The following is a 6,334-nucleotide window of genomic DNA, read 5'->3' on the forward strand; positions in this document are numbered from 1 at the left end:
TCTCTTTTTTGGATGATAAACAGAAGTTAGAAGCCAAACTAAATTTCCAACATATTAGGATACCTCAAGTCTACAAAACTAAGAAGCAAAAGATGACTTGCCTTAATCTTTTCTATGAAATATCCTAATTTGAGCAAAGAGCTATTTATTGCAATTTCATAACAAGACTATTAAATCTTAGCACACAAAGACCAAAAGACAAAGAAGATGAAAAATATTTTAAATATTTAATTTCCAACTTAAGACTGTTATATATGACTGGTCACTTGCAGTTAGCACCATCAAAAATCTTACTGAAACATCGAGAAAAAGTAACCTGTTTGGGTCTCTAGAGGATGGAGTGGTTGATGTAGAAAAGGGGTTGTATAGAAGTGGCAAGCAGTAGCAGCCAAATGGAAACTACAACGGGAAAAGCTGCCACAGTGGAGGAACCTGTTCCAGGAATGACACCTGGGCCCAGAACCCAGCAGGTGGGAGGCCAGGGAGCCACAGCAGCAGGGACATCAGCTACCCTAGTCAGGTACTTGCCCCTGAGGGTACGAGTCCTCCTCGCACTGGCCAGCTCAGGGAGAACCCTGAATTAGAAGTCCCAGGGTAGCCATTGCGTTCAGGCATCTGTGCAGTAGTGTTTCCACCACACTTGTGCTTTTCTCCATCGCCCCTGCTAGCTTTACAATCTACCCAGAATCCTCTATGCCTTGATTCTGCATTTCTCCACCATGCCCAGCTATGCTGTACCTAGGTACAAGCTCTGTTAACTGACAAAATAACAGCTGCTGCCACAGTTAGAGTTAGCAGGGCCTGGTGGTGTGTGCCTGCAGTCCCAGGACTGGAGAGGCTGTAGCAGGAGGACCACAAGTTGCAGCCTGGCCTGGACAACCTAGTGAGACCCTATCTCAAAATAAAGAATAGAAAAGGCCAGGGATGCAGTTCAAGATGTGGCAGAACTTATACAGATCTATAAAAGACTCAAAGTGAAAGCATTTTTTAAAAAAAACTAGACTTTTAAAGTATGAATCCATCTTACATTGGAAGGAATTTGGTATTCTGAAATTCCAGAATTTTGTAAAATCATCTTTTTCTCCAGCTATTCTAATCTAGCAACTACGTAGTTCTGAACCTCACTCACTCGCAAGTTATTTAAGGTGTGACACATGTAATGAAGTGAGGCTATGATTCATAGGAATTAAATAAATAGAGACTGCATGTTTTCCACTTATGCTATCAAAAGTCAACACAAACAGGACTGCTCACTATGTAGTCAAACAGCCACACCTACTCTCCCATACAATTTTTCTCTCTCTTACACACCCCTTTTGCGTATTTTCCTAATAAAGATAAATAAAATCAGTGTCACCTAAAATAAAGAGACATACACTACATTTACTTCAAGATCCAACTCACAAATGTCCCACTGAAGCCCTTTTTAAAAGGACAAAAATACTTGACTTCTCTACTTCACAGTAATCAAATGATACATGAAAATATTTGTGATTCCTTTGTATGTGGGGGTGGGGAGACTACACACTCTAATCTAATCTAGGCTTGCGCTGCTTCCAGCCATGGTCCTGACCAGCTGAGCGGCCCACCCTGCTGGGTAGAAGCTACAAAGTGAGCTCCCGGCCAAGCTGCTTGCTGAGAAGTGGTAATGAGTCTAACACAGCATGTGAAGGGTGGGTCAGTTGCCAAGGGCAGGTAACATTGGGCGCAAACACTGCTGCCAAACCTGTCTGACCACCTCCAACCTCTACAGAACCCACGACAGGAAGTTTTAAAAGGGAAAATTTGGTGGAAGAAGAGATCTATCAGCTAACTATACAGGCTGTAAGTGCCAAATTTTTAAGTATCAAAAAAAAAAAAAAATTTTTTTTAATTTTTTTTCTTTAAGAAATAAAATACCTCCATGCCCTTTACTCTTTTGTTGATAGCTTTATTTTAATCTTCTCACTAAAAAAAATTTCCCAGTCATATAAGCAACAAGTTTCCCCAAAGCTTAACTGCTCAGTTCCATTTCTGACCATAAAATCCACATGACTTAAATCCCAAACATACTGGGAACTTCTCAAAGGACCCTTCATACCAGACTGGTTATCGCCAAAATACCACTAATGCCAAACAGCAGACCTTCATTTCCCTAAAACCACTCAATTTCTTTTTTTTTTTTTTTTCCCAAGGACTTTTAAATAGCCATTTAAGTAGCATCTAGAATTACCAAAGCACTATCATTTTTTTGAGTGAATCATAGTACAAAAAATACAGTGCCTGAATAAGTTTATTTTATAGGGGGGTTGGGGGTCTGGTGTCTACTGACAAATACTAGGCTTGATCAACTAAACTCATCTGATTCCAAACTAAGTGATTCAATAAGTGATTAATCAGCTACTAGATTATGATACTAAAGATATACATCACCTATTTTTGCTTCATGGAGCTTAGATTACTCTTTATATTAAAAATGCATATCTAAGGACCAGCAAGATAGCTAAGCAGACTAAGCACCTGCTTTAGCAAGTGCAGGTTCGATCCTGGTCCCCCATGCCACGCTGGCCCTACCCCTGGGGCCTGCTGAGCCAATGACCGAATCTGGGCATGGTAGCGCATGCCTGGAATCCAAGCACTGGGGAGGCTGAAAACAGGAGGATCAATACAAGTCCGAGCTCCATAGTGAAACCCTGCACCAAATACATAAAATGAAAAAGAAAAAAGCATATCTACACATGTATTAAAATATGTATGTATATTTGTATAGAAAAACTTGCTGGGCTGGTGAGATGGCTCAGTGGTCTAAAGCACCTGCTTAGAACAAGCTTGACAAAGCACAGGGACCACGGTTCAATCCCCCAGCACCACATGCCAGCCAGCCCCGCCCCCTGGTGGGCTGAGCTGGCCACACACACACACACAATAAATAAATAAATGTAAAAAAAAATTAAAAAAAGAAAAAAGAAAAACTTGCTGAGAGTGTAATCTGCCACTCAAATAGAAATTGCCTTCAAATACTGGATTATAAAAACAGGTACACACCATTGTAACAATCATTTCAATATAAGTAACAAAATAATTTTTAAACCCAAGGAACACTTAGCTAGAAGGCACTGTCCTACAAAGGAACACTGTGAATAATTCATTAAAGATAGTCATGTTCTCGAGTGGAAAATTAAGGCAGACCTGTGTATTCACATGTAATAAGCAAACTTCTGTTGAGATGATCCATGAAGGGCATTGTTTCCAGAGGAAGAAGCCCCAGGCCCCTGAAGCATCAAGGCAGTGGCATGCTTCTCAGCCAGTTTCTAAACCTATCTGTGGACTCAAAGCACCCTTGACCGCTTTCTTTCATTAAACTTCAGGTTAAAAGTAACCACTGTATGAGGCCAATGACTCCAGAATGTCCAATTTTTATACTGAATTCCTGAAACATCTATATCATTATTAATGGTGCAATGACTTTGACAGCTTCTACTGGTTACACATGCCAAAAATACACACACAAACACAATGACACACAGTAAACGTAGTAGGCCAAAGTAACATAATTCTAACAGAGTGTCTATCTCCTACTTCATCCCTTTCTGACTACAATTATTTTGAAAGATCTTCATGATGTTAGAGAAACTAGTTCTTCCCAAAAGGATGCACTGCATTTCGTTAAATAAATGTAACAGACCCTCTTCTAGCCCCTCCTACCCCCACCCCCTCAAAAAGAACATGGGGCCAGGAAAGTTGAAATGGGAATCACTGACCCGTTGGGTAATGAAGGTAAATCTAACCTCTCTGATCTCAGTTTTCTCGGCTATGAAGGAGATGACAGTCTACATCTCCTGGCTGTTTTAGGCATCATCTCTCTTAATCTGCAAGCAGCCCTATTTCTTCCCCCAGTTTATACACAGGAAACACAGTTATCATAAGTCCATGAAAACTGAGACACAGCTCCATAAGTAGTTTCCTGCATAAGAGGGCCCTGCGGGATCACAGGTCTTTGTAAGCACTCCGGAAACTCTGCAGTTAGGGAACTACCTACTTCCTCCACCCCTACCGAATCCCAGGCCACACCACAAACTCTAAAGGGCAAGAGAGTCCTAACCCAACTTCCCACTGGTTGAAATACAGCTCAGACATACTCATCACTTGTGCTCCAATTATTCTTTCTGTAAATATTTGCACTTACAAGGAAGAACAAAATAAAAAATGCCAAACAGATGGTTAAATTTCTGGTGTATAGTGGGGTATAAGAAGGTAGGCTGTGATATACAGGAAGAACCCTCATTTCCTGAAGTCACTTTATTGAAATATGCTTCTACTGGACAGGAACAAACTCATCCTAGTTTGGTCAGAAGAAAAACATACAAGAGTCCATAAAAATACGTCACTCTAGAGAAACACCTCAGCGAAAGGAGCCATTCTTGGTTGGAACCTGTAAAATTAAAAGCTTGCCCCCACTACTGACTCACTACATTCATGTTTATCTAGGTTAAAGAATATGCTAGAATTTAACTTTCTGCTTTTACACAATCACCCTTCACTTGAACTAAGATACTAAGAAAGCATTCATTAATTTGCTTATTCAAACACCATTTAATGACATTCTGCTATGCACACACCTGACATAAGGCACTTAGAAGGCTAGCTCCATTTTCAAATGTGTGGTCAAATGGCATTTGAAACCTAGGTATCCCTCTGAAATGTGGTCAACTCTCTGAATTACAGCATGTTCTTGGTTAATTGATACTGTATGTTTAGCAAATAACACTTTTATGGGACATAATTCTCCTGTCACTAGCTTCTATTAAGACTTGGCTTTGCACTCCATAATAGTCTGGAACACATTAGGGCTGTTTTTGCCAATACTAATAGCATTTGATAGCAAAACCCAAGCCAGCTCACAGTCTTCCCAGACAACAGGAATCAGAACTGTACAGACCACTGAATTCTAAATAGATTCTAAAAGATTCACAGTGATCAAAACTTGAAACATGCCTCTAGCCCCACTCCTCTCCCTAAGACTTTTATCTCCAAGGAGCCAATGTAAATTTCACCTCCCACTGAAGACAGCAAAACGCAGTGCTCCAGGTTGTGTGCCTAGGAAATGAAGGGCAGCTACCTTTACACACACTCAAAATTCTCATTAGGCCGTATGTGCTCACACTCCGAGGGCAAAAAAAGAGAGTAAGTTTAAGCCACTTACTGCCCAGGAGAAGCAGCCTAGTTCTATATATCATCCAGTGTTTTCAGGCTCTCATTTCAAATTGCTTCTCTAATGATAACTTAGATTACTTTTCTAAATGATAATTAGCAAGAAGCCAAAAGTGAAACACAAATGGAAAGAACTAAGTAAAAATATGAGAAAAAAAAAAAAAACTTGGCTCGAGGGGCAATAACTTATGTGCAAGATTTCATCAAGATTTCATCAAGATATAAAATCCATGACAACTTGATCCCCATTAGCAACCAGTTAAATTCACTGAAATCATCACCCACAGGAGCACGCTTGTTTTACAATTACATCTTGTTCTGTTACGGATCAAAACATTACTTCTAAAGATTAACTATATCTGTCCATTTGTAATTTATGTTGTTATAGATAGTAAGAAAATATATTCCAAAAAAAAAGTGTCCAGCAAAAGCCCTGTCTAGCACGTAAGTTATTTTTCCTAGATCCAGGAGTTTTTAAATAACCAACACAAAGGGCACAAGTAGATGTGAACACCCATTATCAGGATATTTTAAGTATAGGATGAATGTTTAATCCAATCATGGGTTCTCAAGAGCCAAAAGATGTTATTTTTGCAGAAATGTCTCATACACACATTAGCAAGTCTCAACAATTTCTGCTTACCACTCTGTGAATTGCTATGAAATTCATCACTGTGTGAAGCTTTCATTTTTGGAAATAATGTGTGTGTGTATTATAGGAGAACCACTGCTTATTTTACATGAACTTTAAATTGATACTTAAATCTTGGTCCTACAAGGTACTTTACTATCCAGTTTAAGTTAGGTATTAAAGAATGAACCTAAGGTGTTCTGTTACACAGGAATTCTCCCCATGATTTTTTTTTAAGAGAATACAAAAATGACAAGACAGACATTAGAAATGATACAGACTTTCATTAAACAAAAGCAGTAAAAATTCGACAATGGTTGTGATATAATGTTATCTTCAAGTTAGTTGCTCAGATTACCAGATATAAAATGCAAAACTGGCTTTAAAAAAAAAAGTTAAAAGAACTTAAAAAGAAAAAAAAAATAAAGCATTAGCTGCTCCTTTCAATAGACCAGCAGAGGGGCCTGGCCTTAGCTCATTTGTTTAAGTGGCTGCTTCCACAAAGCTGTCAGC

This window comes from Octodon degus, unplaced genomic scaffold, assembly GCF_000260255.1.
Source record: "Octodon degus isolate 3935 unplaced genomic scaffold, OctDeg1.0 scaffold00013, whole genome shotgun sequence".
In the NCBI taxonomy this organism is placed as follows: Eukaryota; Metazoa; Chordata; class Mammalia; order Rodentia; family Octodontidae; genus Octodon; species Octodon degus.